Source organism: Ochotona princeps, chromosome 7, assembly GCF_030435755.1.
Source record: "Ochotona princeps isolate mOchPri1 chromosome 7, mOchPri1.hap1, whole genome shotgun sequence".
NCBI classification, from domain to species: domain Eukaryota; kingdom Metazoa; phylum Chordata; class Mammalia; order Lagomorpha; family Ochotonidae; genus Ochotona; species Ochotona princeps.
Genome location: NC_080838.1, coordinates 25,923,641 through 25,939,107, shown reverse-complemented (window position 1 = coordinate 25,939,107; position 15,467 = coordinate 25,923,641).

Below are 15,467 nucleotides of genomic sequence, written 5' to 3'. Positions count from 1 at the left end.
CCAAGAACTTTTCATGGGGAAAGTATCATCTTTTGAAGACTGATGCTGAGAAAACAGCCACATGCAAAATAATGAAGGTAAGTTCTTACCTTAATTCACACACAAAAACAATAACTCAAAGTGGATGAAAACCTTAAGCTTGGGAACAAAAATGATGAAATTATTGGAGAAAATGGGGAGATCTTCACGATGTTGGATTTAGTATCAATTTCATGGATTTGATATCAAACAACAGGTAAAAATGAATAAATGAAGTAGGAGCTTTTGTTCATTAATGTTCACTTATGAATAAAAAACAACACAGGAAACTATTTAAAAATCATATTTTTGATAATGGATTAATAAATTACATTATATAAATAACTACAACAAAACCCATGTGAAAAGGGACAAAAAACTTGAAGATATATTTATTCAAAGGAGACACACAAACGGACAGTAAACACAAGAAAACATGTTCGATATCATTAGTCATTAGGAAGATGTGAATTCAAATCACAATGGGGTATCACTTTATACCCGCTTGAATGGCTATTATAAAATAAAACAGCAAAAGAGAAAATAACAGATGGTGAGGATGTGAGAAAATCAGAGCCTTCATGCATTACTGTTGGAAATGTAAATGGTGTTGCTGTAGTGGAGAACAGCTTATCAATTCCTCAAAATGATAAACAGAATTTGTTTGCAGCTTGTAAGTATTTGCAACTTCACTCCTAGGTATACACCCCAAACATTGAAATCAGGGACTTGAATACATACCTATGAAATCAGGGACTATGAATACATACATACTTGTATACTGACATGCATTCATAGCAGTGTTGCACTTGTCAAAAGTTGTGTTCTGATGACAGGTGGATAAACATTATGGTATGCCCACAAAATGTGATATGATTCAAACATAAAATGGAATAGAATTCTGGCAGATGATTCCACACAGATGAACCCCTACCCAAACATGCATGTTTTTTAGAATAGGCAAGTTCATAGACACCATGTAGTAGACTAGAGGTTATCAGGGGCGGGGATGGGGAGTAAGAATGGGAATTATCACCTAATAAGTACAACATTTCTGTTAGGGTTGACAGAAAAGTTTTGGAAATAGTGCTGGTAAATACACAACAGTGTGAATACATAGAATATTGCTGAATTGCTCACTTAAGTATAGTCAAGATGAGAAGTCTTGGCTGGTATTATATCACAAATTAGGCTGTCTGCTTGCAATGCGGGCATCCTATATTGGAGCATCATGCCAGGTTGTGGATGCAGCACTCTGGATCCAGCTCCCTGCTGATGATCTGGGAAGGCAGTAACGATGGTCCAAGTGCTTGAGCTCCTGCCACCCAGCTAGGTGACCTGCTAGTTGAGTAAGACAATGCCATTTTTCAGTGTCTTTTCAATGAGAAGAACCCCACACAGTACGCTTCCCCTCCTGAGGCAGGTCAGACTAAGCAAGCCTTGTTTCCAGTTTTTATTTTTTTCTGTGGGAGCTTTATACTTTACAGTCATTTCTACTGATTCTAGGCGAGGCAGCTCCATTCTGGATTTTCTGGGGTAGCAGCTCCTAAGTGACCCTTTAAATATCATGTTTCTCTGTGTTTTTTTTTTTTTTTTTTTTACCCTGCACTTCTCCAGGGGCTCCCAGAAGGGCTGGTTCTTCCATTTGGTGGCCATAGTGAATGGGGCAGGAACGTCGCTGGCCCTGGAGGTTGCCCTCTGAACAATTCTTAATATATCCCTTTTCATGATCCAACTTGCTTCAAAACAATAAATTATACATTCCTGTAATTGTATGGTCATCAGTTATATTACCATTTCCTTGTCTCCTGTGCTAGAGAGATTTTTTGGGGCACAATATTTTATTTATTCTTTGTTTTATGTATTCATTTATTCATTCAGCTAAGATGACTTTGTCAAAGTGCTTAGTAAAAATGTCAAAGCAAACATGCTTCCTATCTCACAACATTTTCTTTTTTAAAAAAATATATTTTAGGGCCTGGCGCAGTGGCTTAGTCCTTTAGTGGCTAAAGTCCTTGCCATGAACGTGCCAGGATCCCATATGGGCGCCGGTTCTAATCCCGACGGCTCCACTTCCCATTCAGCTCCCTATCTGTGACCTGGGAAAGCAGGAGAGGACGGCCCAATGCTTTGGGACCCTGCACCTGCGTGGGAGGCCTGGAGGAAGCTCCTGGCTCCTGGCTTTGGATCAGCGCAGCACTAGCCACTGCAGTCACTTGGGGAGTGAATCATCGGACTGAAGATCTTTCTCTCTCTCTCTACTCCTCTCTATATATCTGACCTTGCAATAAAAAATAAATAAATCTTTAAAAAAATTAAAAATATATTTTCTTTTTTTATTTTAAAGGCAGATCTACCAAGAAGGAGAGACAGAAAGATCTTCGATTTGCTGGATCACTCACCAAATGACCACAATGGCTAGAGCTGAGCTGATTTGAAGCCAGGAGCTTCCTTTGGGTCCCTCTTGTGGGTGCAGGGTCCTAAGGCTTTCGGCCGTCCTCTACTGTTTTCCCAGGCCACAGACTGGATCTGGATTGGAAGTGGAGCAGCTGGGACATGAACCATCATCACCCATATGGGCTGCTTAGTCTACTACATCACCAGGCCAGCTCAGCTCCTAAAACGTTCAACTTGACAAGAAAGAGCAACCTGCCCAAAGGCTATTGCCTCACCCAGTAAATACTAGTTATGTCATGACTGGATAAAGATTCGAGCATTCCTAATCCTGCAACCCTAATCCCATGGACCATAATTGACAGAAGTAATCATGAAAATAAAACTCCGTGTCATCCAGTTATTCATTTGAGTTTCTGCTCAACAGCTCAAAATACAAACAACACGTTTTACCTAAGAATGTATAATATTTATAGTCTATCTTGATACTAAACATAAGAAAAGTGACCTTGGAGTAACAGTAACTTTGAATCTCCTTCCTTTTTTAGATAATTTGTGGTTCTCTGCAATGTGAATTATCGCTGTGGGTGACCTTCCTCTCTCACTTGTTTTTTTCTAGATAAGAAATCTGAGGTTTTAGAAACTGAGCCCCAAGACAAAAGAAATAGTTATTAAAGCCATGTTAGATTTCAGTTGGCCTTTAATGTAGGCTGTATAACCACATTGTCATACACACATTTCTTTTTTTTTTCTTTCCGTTTCTTCCTTTTTCTTTCTCTCTCTCTCTCTCTCTCTTTTTAAGTGAGTAACTGATTTGAGTTTTTAAAAACTTTTTTTTTTTACCGTGATGCAGTTTTGTAGGTATGAGAATTTTTCTCTCCCCTCCCCTACACTATTTCAATCTCAGTTTCTTCTTTGTAAACTCAGTGTAATATTGTTACTAGACAATATAAGGCATCTTGTCCCTTAACCTGGATTTATTTCAAAGGCATATTTTACAGGGCCCGGCGGCGTGGCCTAGCAGCTAAAGTCCTCGCCTTGAAAGCCCCGGGATCCCATATGGGTGCCGGTTCTAATTCCGGCAGCCCCACTTCCCATCCAGCTCCCTGCTTGTGTCCTGGGAAAGCAGTTGAGGATGGTCCAAAGCTTTGGGACCCTGCACTCATGTGGGAGACCTGGAAGAGGTTCCAGGTTCCCGGCTTTGGATCGGCGCAGCACCGGCCGTTGAGGTCACTTGGGGAGTGAATCATCGGAAGGAAGATCTTCCTCTCTGTCTCTCCTCCTCTCTGTATATCTGACTTTGTAATAAAAATAAATAAATCATTAAAAATAAATAAATAAAATGGCTGGCTGGAAGATATTATTTTGAACCTATTAACCAGGAACAAAACTGAAACACCGTTCAGTGCCAAGAGTGTTGGCAATGTGGGGCTATGGCACCCCTCTGAGATGGCAGGTGGGTGTATTGGCTGCAGCAGACAATTTGGAGAACAATCTGGTGTTGCATATTCAAATTATGCACATGTATACCTTATCACTGGAAATCCTGCTTCTGGTGAGTCCCCAAAAATCCCCCTGCAAATCCCCAAGGGGACCTGTTAGAGCCTGTCTGCTGCAATGTGATCTGATGGAAGGAGACTGGAAGCAACACGGTGTGTCCATCTCTACAGCCAGGTGACAGCAGCCACGGATGCCTAAGGAGTGTCAGGTGGTACTTAAAAGCAACATTTTGGGTGCACCTGCTGTAACATTACAAAGGCAAAGCTTGGCGAAATGCAGTAAGAAGAAACAGAATGAGACATGTCTAACAATTTCATTTACATAATCATGCTGGGGGGATGCACATACAATCCACAGGGTGGGAGAAATGGTTGCAAATCACTTACCTGATGAGCTGTCAATATTCAGAATACGTAAAGAACTCCTAGTTCAATAGCCACAAAAACTCTAACTCAACATACACAAAGAACTTTAATAAACATTTCTTCCAAACAGGTATACAAATGCCCAAATGAGCATACGAAAAGATGGTCAATATTGTTAGGGAATTACAAATCAGAGTCATGAGGCACTACTGTGTCTGCATTAAGATGGCTATTTTAAAAAATAAGACGATGTTGTAAGTATTGATGAGGACATGAGGAAATTGAAAAATGAATGTGCTGTCAGTAGGCCTGTAAGACAATGTCATTGTGCGGAAAGCAGTTTTTTAGTTCCTCAAAATGTTACACATCTAATCATCAGATGATCTAGCAATTCCACATTTGGGAACATATCAAGAACTGGGCCTGGCACAGTGGCCTAGTGGCTAAAGTCTTTGCCTTGAATGAGCCGGGATCCCATATGGGTGCTGGTTCTAATCCTGGCAGCCCCACTTCCCATCCAACTTCCTGTTTATGTCCTGGGAAAGCATAGGAGGATGGCCCAAGTTGTTGGGCTCCTGCACCCATATGGGAGACCCAGAAGAAATTTCTGCCTTTGGAATTGTGGACATTTGGGGAGTGAATCAGTGGATGGATAATTTTTCTTTCTGTCTCTTTTCTCTGTATCTCTGTCTTACAATGAAACTAAAAGTTAAAAAAAAAAAACCTTAAAAGGAACCCACTTTAGAGCTCTGTACACTGAGGCCCTACTTGGTAAGGGGCAACAAATGAAGAGTAAGCCTTTTGAACTGGCCAGGACCATACTTCACGTAAGACCTCCTTGGGTAGGTGAAGGTTGTGAAAGCAGCCCTTCCAATGTCAAGTTTGAGGTCCATGATGTGTCTTGGCAACATGAAGGCCTGGGCTGAACCTCAGTGCAGGGGAAGAGCTGGGAGTTGCCCCATTAACGTCAGCAATTTAGTGCTTTCTAGGAAAACCTTCAATTTCCCCTTTGGTTTCCCATATTCAGGGGTCTGGGTTAGAGTGGTCAACGTTACGATGAACAGAAAAGCATACCTGGAAGGCAGAGGCTGTGCCCCAGGAGCAGAGGACGGAGAAGAATCCACGCCTCCTTCTGCTCCTGCATATGCGGCCCTTACACCCCTCCTTACACCTCAGGCAAACCCCGTCCTCCGCAGGAGTCTGGGGCTCTGAAAGCTGGCATAACACGTGGGTTGGGACTAGAGTTTGCTGCTTCCTGAGTTAGACACCTGTGGAAAGTTACCGGAAAGTGCACCATTTTAACTTTTACCCTGAACACATTTTCGGTAGTGTTTACAAAAATGCGAAGTTCAAATATCCTTGGTGGACCCACTGGAATCTTCTCTGTTGTGCTTTTACTCTCTATTTGGATAAAGAAGCACCCTGTTCAGGGAGCCTCGGAATCCCCTCACAAACCCTCACCAGCACACGGAGTTCTATTCCTGTTTAAGGCGTAGAATGTGTGGAGTTGTCAAAATGCTGATGGAAATACGTACAAGGGAAAACTGTACGTGGATTTAAAGCTGGCGCCAAAAAGAAATTTTTTCTTCATCCCATTTGGCCATGGATTTTCTGAAGCCTCTCTGTGTTTGCCAGCTCCTTGGTGCCCTGGTTGGGATGCTGTTTCAGAAAGCTTCCCACCTAACCCGGCTCTGTGTTGTACTGTGGCCCGGCCGGCAGGCTGTGCGGATGCTGCTGGGGAGAGCTGAGTGTTGTGAGAGCCTTTGCCACAGAGGCAAGGCTTCAGCTCTTTCCAGTACCACTGCCAGCAACTTTTCTCCCGTAACCTCTGGAACACAGTTGCATCAGCTCCATCATGTGAGCAGGAAGGATTATCGGCTCAACAACTGTCTGTTTAAGAATGATCTCTCTGCTTGGTGAGTTGTAGAGCACCTGAATGCCCTGGGTGCACCTGCCTCCTTGGCAGTGCCGAGCCACTCCCAGACTGGACTGCCTGTGAGGAGTCTCCGGAGCGAGGGTTCGCCTGGTGTTGACCGGTGTGAGCCTCCCCTTGGGTTATCTACTGTTGGGGGCACCTGCAGGGGCTTATGTGTTTCCAGACCTAATCTAAGCAATGAGTGTTGCTTTGGGATTAGGCCTCTTTCAGCTACATTCATTTAGTCATTAACCAATATTTGTGAGTACACACTTGAGGGCTAGAGATACCACCTTACCCCATTTGTGGCTGCTATCAAAACAGTTACCCAAGACTACGTAACTGAAAAAAGAACAAGAATTTATGTATTGTCTCCGAGTCTTGGGGCTGGGAAACCAGCTCAAGGTGTTGGCAGGTTTGGATCCGATGAAGGCTATGGCTCATAGACACCACCCAGGTGTCTTCATACGGGGAAAATGTCGAAGGGCAGACACCTCTCCATTCTGAACATAAGGCACAAATCCATTCCCAAAGATGGAGCCCTCTTGGCCTCAGTGCCTCCCAATGGCCTCACTTCTTCACACCATTGCCCTGAGGTTAAGTTTCAACAGGAATTTGGCAGTAGCAGCAGAGATGGTGAGCACAGACGAAACCAAAAATGGGTAAGATCCGATTTGTGCTCCTGAGAGCTCAGGCCGTAGAGTGAGAGCTCGAGGGAGCGTAGTGCAGGTGGGGAAGGAGGAGAGGTGCAAGAACTGGGGTGCCAACTATACCAGAAGGAAGAAGCCAGGGAGGCACAACCCAACCCAGGCTGGCAGCTAAGGCTTTTGGGAGGGAAGGCTGGTTATAGTCAGTCTTGAAGAAAAATGGGCATAACTAGATCATGAGGCCCCGGTATTTGGTAAACTAGCAAGTGGGACCCAAGTGCTTAGCAGGAAATGGAGCTGGCATGTGGGTGTCGCAAGTGGTGATTGAACCGCTGCCCCAGCTCCTTCCTCTCCTACTGCCAGCGTCTCTGGCAGCTTCCCAGATGTGAGGAAGCCAAACAGCAGTTCTCTCGGCCCTCCTTCTCCCAGCTCGGCTGGAGGATGGGTGCCAACAGCGAGAAATGAACTGCCAGCCCTCCTAATCCTTCTTGGGTCCAAAGGAGGATCTGCCTTCCAAGAGGAACTTTGAAATGTTAACCATGGCAGTCACTCACCTCCCTTGCCTTTTTAAAGACACACATGTTGCTTCTTTCAAAGCACTGAAAGCAGCCACCAGAGCTGCTGGAAGACAGCCAGAGGAGGGCAACTTTGCCAATGGCTGCGATGCGTGGCTAGGGAACCACTGTCTTCAGGAAATCCCAGCAGGACTGGAAGCCAAAGGGAGCCCCCCAGGGTGGCAGCGGGTCACTGGTGACAACAGGGTCCTCTCATCTTCCATATCTGATATCCATGGAGGACGTCCATACACTTGACATTTCCATAATACATTATTAGCTTATTGAATCATATAGGAAAAGAAATAATGCAGATATTCTAGGTTAATATGATAATTTTTGTAAGTATTTTAGGTAAAATGAGACTTGGAGTGAATGGAAAACAGGTAGATTTTATCCAGCTTGTTATGAAACTATTTACAAATACATTCATGAACTAAACAATCATGTTTGCCAAATAACATACGGCAGGATGTCATTTGTTAGAGGAGGAACCCCAGAAAGGGGACAACAGAAATAGCTCAAGTAACAGCACCTACCACTATTGTCATTACTTTACCTGGATGAGCTAACTAGATAGTCACAACAGCTCTGTAAATCAGGTATTATTGTTATTTATTTCAATTTTGCACATTTAAAAACTGCTGTATATGTATGAGGTTCTTTTGTTCCATGCCACACAACTAGTGAGTAATAGAATCAGGACTTAAGCACACAATGAAACATTATTCAGTTGTAAAAAAGAATGCAGTTCTATCATGTGTATTAAAATGGGGAATATCATGTTGAGTGAAATAAGCAGACACAGAAAAATTATGCATGTTCTGCTAAAACTAAAAAAAAATCCAAAACCAAAAAGAAATCCACATGTAGGTTGGCTTTGCTGAAAATAGAGTTTGTCACTTTTAAAACTTGTCAAATTGTTAAGAATTATATGCTATAGATTTAATGACCTGTTTCTTATAATTTACCATGTTCAGTGAAATTGACATGTTTTCATTTGATTACTGTTTCTAGTCCTTCCCTGTATTCTTGCTGAACTATGGTCCCTTCAGTTTTTATTTGTTGAACTCAATATAGTGGAGCAGTAAACCTTTGATCATAGTGTATTTTTTTTGTGAGTTATAATGTGATCTTTAATATATTTTTGGATTTTTATTTTTGATGATGTTTACATAATTAATCAGGGTGGGAAGGATCTAGGGTAAGGGAGAAGCGGATGTGATCATTGTTTCCAAACTTTCCATTTCTCCTTCCTCTGTCTGGGGGAAGGGAGGAGATAAGGGGAGAAGCCATACCTAGGCTCCCAACTGCCCCAATACCTGGGATGGGGAACAGACATCCAATAGCAACCAGGGTCCCGATGTGACACGCGCGCCTAGGGTTCTGCCCAGGTGATGTCAATAGCTCTGAAATGCTCTTAATGTTGATCTATGGATGAGACAATCGTCCGAATGTCCATTGGTTGACAAAGTTGACCTTTCAGTCTCCATTGCACCGGATTTTTGCTGTCATTTGTTGTCCAATTTGTTCTGTTCTCCTTCCTTTGCTATGGCACCAGATGCCCTATGTAGGCCTCAGTGGGCTGCCATATCCATCTACTGCTGTCTTTTCCATATAGGACCAGTTGTCTCAGGCAGGCCCACGAACTCAGGCCAGGAAACCTGTGCACCAATGGACCCTCCACCTCTGGGGCTCACGGACCTGGCATCCACCACACAGGTGGGCTAAGAGCCCGGCCAGGCAAGCTGAGCCCCACTGTACCACCACCCCTGGGGCTCACAGATCCGGCACCCACCATGCATGCAGACTGTTATGGCTCATCTCTCCTGGGCATCTACCAGTGGGTTCTTCAACATGGCTCGGTTCAGTCTGCCTCCAGTTCCAGCTTCCACTGGTGGGTGCTGCAGCCTAGCCAGCCCCAGGCAACCCCTAGTCCCAGATATAATGTGAACCAACTGGTGTTGTGGCCCAACCTGGCCACCCAAACCCTGCCTGGTTCTCAGATCTGCCAGTACATGTTATGAACTGGCCCAATCTGACCCACCTCCAGACCTGACCCACATGTATGCCAGTGCGTACCGTAACCTGGCCTGGTCTGGGCTGCTCTTTGTCTTAGTTTTTGCGCTCACCTGCAGGAACTGCACCCTGACAAAGGAGTTCTCCAAGCTCCTCTATCAGGTCTCCTCCCAGTGGCAGATTGATGTTGTGCACACCAGTGGGTCCTTGTCCACCTCATGTCCTGGTAGGAACAGTGTTCTTGCCTGACTGGCCCACACTCATTTTGGTTCTTACTGTTAGGTGTTACAGCTCAGCCACATCTGGTCCATGCCCCAACACAGCCCTCATGTGGTTCAGTGGGCACTGAGACTTAACCCAGCCTGTTCTACATCCACCCTGGCTCTCACGAGTACCAATGATTGCTGGAGTCTAGCCCAGTCGAGTGCTCCTCAGACCCACTCCACACTCATGTTGAGGTATACTGCAGCCATGTCCAGTTCAGTTTGCCATCCCCATTCTGGTTCTTGTGCTCACCAATGGGAACCCCAACCCAGCTGAGGCATCTCTTAGCTCCACAACCAGGTCTGTTCTTAGCCACTGATCTTGTATATGCTAATGGAGATTGCAGTTTCTACAAGTGTGAGCCCAGATAACCTCCACTGAGATTCTTGCCCCCAGACCTGATTCTCCCACGTGCTAGTTGGTGTCATGGCCCAGCCTAACATCACCTGTCCCCAGTTCTGACTCTCAGTGGTGGGTACTGTGATCTAGCCTGCCATGCAGGGCCCCAGACCTAGCTTTAGTGTGTTCCAGTGAGTGGTATCTGGTGATGGTTGATGCTAACTACTCCAACTTAGGTCTCCCATGTGTGCTGGTACTTTGGTCTGACCCTTAAAGGTCCTCCTTGTCCTCCCTCCAAACTGGTTCCAGCCCCCTGCAAGTACAGTGGTCATATCTATGGAAGTTCCTCAGTAGTCATTCCTCACCTGGACATGAACCCGCAGGTCCCCACTCACCCCACCTGGGTAAGCCCACACCCTCTGTAAGCCCACATACCATCTCCAGAGCACACTGCAGGGTGGCCTGAGGGTTTCACCTGGCATCATTGGTGCCTGGGTCACCCAAGCTAGGTCCCTGGCCAGGCACAAGCTGGGCCGCCTGCCGCCGACTTTAATGTATTTTAAAAACACAGTCTCAAAATAGATAGACCAAGCAGCTGGGTTGGAATCACGACCTTAACTCTGCAGCCTTTTCACAAACACCTACATTGATGTAAACACTTAGGGAAAAGTCCAGGAAGATGCAGGCTAAATTAAAAATTGTGGTCATTTTTGGAGAGAAAGCAGAAAAGGGGCAGGATTAATTCCAAAACTTCATCACCCACAATATTTTTGTCTTGGTTTTCCCCGAAGAGGATGATTTCATTTCTTAAAATGCATTTATAAAGTTTTAAACATCTAACAACAACAAAAAACTATCTTGGGGTGAATGCAAGCAGCTCTCAAGATAACTAGATTTTGTTATTCGACTTAAACATCACATCAACCTTAATGTCTTTGAGATCAGGCATTAATCTTTCCTCTTGGTCGGTCTCAACTGATGAAATCTCATTTCAGAGACGAGATGATATTTCTGACTTTATCTACAACAATGGAAGACACATTGGCAAGTGCATTACACTCCAAGGCTCAAAGGTCTTTCAGAGTTCAGAAACTTTAGCCCAAATGACCATATTAGTTTAGATACTGAACCCAGATTTTTTTCTTTTTGAAATGAATACTTCAAAAATCTCATATGTACTACTAATTAGGAAATAACAGATTAGGACATTCAGAGAAAGAGTCAACAAAATATGTAAATCTGAATCTGTATATATAGAGAGGGAGGAGACAGGAAGAGGGAAGATGAGAGTGGGAGGAGGGTTCTTGGAAGGGCAGATTTACATGGAGAGAAAGAAATCTTCCATCTGCTGATTCACTCCCCAGTGGCTGCAAAGGCCAGAGCTGAGCTGATCCAAAGCCAGGAGCCTCCTCCTGGTCTTCCACAGGGGTGCAGGGTCCCAAGGCTTTGGGCTGTCCTCGACTGCTTTCCCAGGCCACAAGCAGGGAAGTAGATGGGAAGTGGAGCAGCCATGACACAAACCAGCATCCATATGGGATCCCAGCACTTGTATGGGCAGAAATAGCCAATTAAGCCACTGCGCCAGATCCAGAAAATGTTTTTAAAGATTTATTTATTTTTATTGGAAAATCAGATATACAGAGGAGATAAAGAGGAAGATTTTCCGTCTGATGATTCACTTCCCAAGTGGCCACAATAGCCAGAACTGAGCTGATTTGAAGTCAGGAACCAGGAGCTTCTTCCAGGTCTCCTATTTGGGTGCAGGGTCCCACAGCTTTGGGCTGTCTTTGACTGCTTTCCCAGGCCACAAGCAGGGAGCTGAAAAGGAAGTGGAGCAGCTGGGACACGAACCGGCACCCATATGGGATCTTGGCACGTTCAAGGTGAGGACTTTAGCCACTAGGCTATTGTGCCAGGGCAGAGAAATTATTTTTCTTTTTTAAGATTTATTTATTTTTATTGGAAAGTCAGATATACAGAGAGGAGGAGAGACAGAGAGGAAGATCTTCCGTCCGATGATTCACTCCCCAAGTGAGCCGCAACGGCCGGTGCGCGCCGATCTGATGCCGGGAACCAGGAACCTCTTCCAGGTCTCCCACACAGGTGCAGTGTCCCAATGCATTGGGCCGTCCTCCACTGCTTTCCCAGGCCACAAGCAGGGAGCTGGATGGGAAGTGGAGCTGCCGGGATTAGAACCGGCGCCCATATGGGATCCCAGGGCGTTCAAGGTGAGGACTTTAGCTGCTAGGCCATGCTGCCGGGCCCCCCGAGAAATTATTTTAAAAAATTCTATTGAGTTCAAATTTTTTGCATAAATAAATGTATCTTATTACATTTTCTCCACCAAGTTTTTAAAGTACCTCACATATTTATTTATTTTACAGAACTGGCCCACACAATTCTAAGGGCTGACATCTGGTGGCCCTGTTCATCTGAAAGTTCAGGTGCGAGCTGATGTTCCTCTGGAGTCCAGTCTGGAAGTTGGCCAGGAGGCCGAAAAGTCAGGCAGAGTTTCTGTGTTGAGGTAGAATTGCTTCTTTTGCTGTAAACCTCCTTTGCTCTTAGGGTATTCAACTGGGTGAGGTCATCAACTGATCGCATGCTAACCACTTGTGCAGGTACCTTTACAACATGTAGACTGGTGTCTGACTCAACAGCTGGGTATCCTGGACTGGACAAGTAGGCACATAAAAAAATGACCATCCTGAACATCCCAGATTCTGGCTGCTCAAAGACGTGTTAGCCATGGGACTCTAGCTGAATTAATCAATTTTTTTGAGGAAAATCTAAAAACTTTATTTGAAAAGCAAAAAGGAATCTTTTATCTGCTGGTTCATATGACTGGGCCACACTGAAGCCAGAAGCCTTAAATACTACCTAGGCTTCCTCCGTGGTGGCAGGGACCAACTACTCCTTACTGAGTGCTCCAGCAGGAAGCTGGACTTGGAGTGGAGCCAGGACTCAAACAGTGAAGTCAGGTGATCTTTGAACTTGCTTGCCTCAGCTGAACAGACGATAATCTACTGATAACTGACCTTAATGGAACTAGTCACAAGCTGTCTTTAAGCATGTTACTTTCACTGGGAGGAATTAGAACTTATTCAATGCCGTCTGATATTCCATTAGTCTTTCTGTATGTTCAAATCCTAGTGATAACTCTACTTTAAACAAAAACCAAATTTAAAAGGCAGAATTACAGGGAGAAGTCTTCCATCTGTTGGTTCACTGTGCAAATGGCCACAACGGTCAGAGCTGGGCCAGGTAAAGCTAGGAGCTTCACCCAGGCCTGCTACGTGGGTGCAGGAACTCTAATCACTTGGGCCATCCTCTGCTGCTGCTTTTCCAGGAACTTTAGCAGGGTGGGAACTTGACAGCAGGCTGAGAAGCTGGGACTTGAACCAGTACCCTCAGGCGCCACAGGCTGCAGTTTAACCCACTGTCCTAGTACCAACCCAGATCACTATTAACTCTAGCTTTCTAGAACACAGGCTAAGGGAGGGGATGGTCAGGTTCTGCTGATCTCAGCCAGGCAGGCGGGACTGCCGTGAGGAAATCTGAACATTCTCAGCCGTGCAGCTAAGGCTTCAGCCATGGGTTCCATTCTTCAGAGAAACTGACTAGGACACACTGCGGAGCTTACTTGATGACACAATCAAAAGATAATCTAAGCAGTGACCTAAAGTTTGTCCTTTGCTCAAAGTCACACTTCATATTTCTATATGAAATCTGGTTTTAAACTCAGAAACTCTAGCGAAGTTTAAACAATGTTACAAAGCAGTATGAAAGTGGTCCATTTCAACTTCATGACAAACACGCACAGATGACAGTGTGGTGTTTCTCAAGTGTGTCTTACTGCAAGAATTACCAGAGGCCTTCCTCTCAGGTGAGATTCTGGCTCAGGGGATGGAAGGTGTGGACGGGGGCTGAGAACCTGCCTTTGAAGCACCACAGGGGATTCTAAACATCAGGTGAGTGTGGAAGGCACTGGCCACAGTGGGGCTGCGGGAGGGATAACAGGCACAACACTGCCACAGCTCTGGTCCCAGCGTCAAAGACTTCCTGAAAATGAGAAACATTCCATTGAAATTGAGGAGTTATCTATAGAACACTGTTTATTTCAAGTCCAAAACACAGAATTACTCATTTTTCTTAACAGATCACATAATTTGTACTGCATGAATATTTAGGGTTTCCTATTCACAAATGCAGATTTATTCTTGAAACTTAGGCTCCAATGATTCATATAGGTCAGCTTACTACAGAAGACATGTACTTTTTACCAATTGGTTTAGAGGATACTTCACATAAAAACACACAGCATTCATGAACACTCTTCATCTTCACAACCAATCTCTGGCAGAGATGTGCCTCAACATCGTAATTGTCAACACAACATCTGAAGATTGACTAGATCGGAGTATTTTTACATACTGTAACTCACTGCTCTTAAGTTTCTCTTTCTTCCTTGGCTTCTGCATGTATTAAGTGGGTCCTTTCTTGAACTGGTAACTTGTTAATTTGCCTTTTTTGTTGCAACTTGCTCTCATCACGAAATCGGATTGGCATAAATAGGGCTTTTTCAACCTAATGTTAAGGATTTAATGCCTATGAGTAAGGTACCCTTTACATTGTTTGTGTCCAGTAGCTACTGTCTGGAGTGCTATCAATTCTAGCATGATCACTTGCCATCAGATTATAAAATAAAAATATGTACATTCTAATATATCAATTCTTACCTGAATAATCTCAGTTCTCTTGAGAATGTTCCACAAAAGTGGAATTTTTTCCTAAAGTTACACTGAAAGTGGTACAATGTGTACAACCTGGTTAACCAGTGCTTGCTTCTTATTTCAAGATTTTTCCTTATCCTGAATCAAATCCACAATCTTACTATTGCATCATAATGCACTGGCAATTTTATATATAAAATCCAACTCGGGCTTATTTTGGTTTATTGTACATGCTTTATTAAAATGGTACTTGTATTTACAGTATCTGCAGAGAGTTCCTTCCCAGACGCTCTCAACACACATTCAGACACACCCATACAGCCATCCACGCCACAGTCCCACGCACCCTCACCGGGCAGATGTGAGGATCAGCCTCCCAAATTAGGCAGCTGTTGGGGGGTAAGAGTTGTTGATTTGTTTTTCTTTTTTTGAAAAGAGAAAAGCATGGGGAATGCATTTGGCCATCACAATGCTAATTAAGTTTGTGTATATTAACATACATGGCAGTTAACACTGAATATTCCTTTTACATTCTTCATACACAGAATGATGTCAAGGTTTTGTGGTCAGCAGAAAATTCTAACTTCAGTCTCAATGCTGCTTGTAGTGACTTCAGAATTCATATAGGGGCTTTCCCTAAAAATAATTCAAGTCTATATAAGTGAAATAAGGCACAATTAATATTGATCTGACCTAGGGGAAGGGGAAGGAAGAGAGAAACA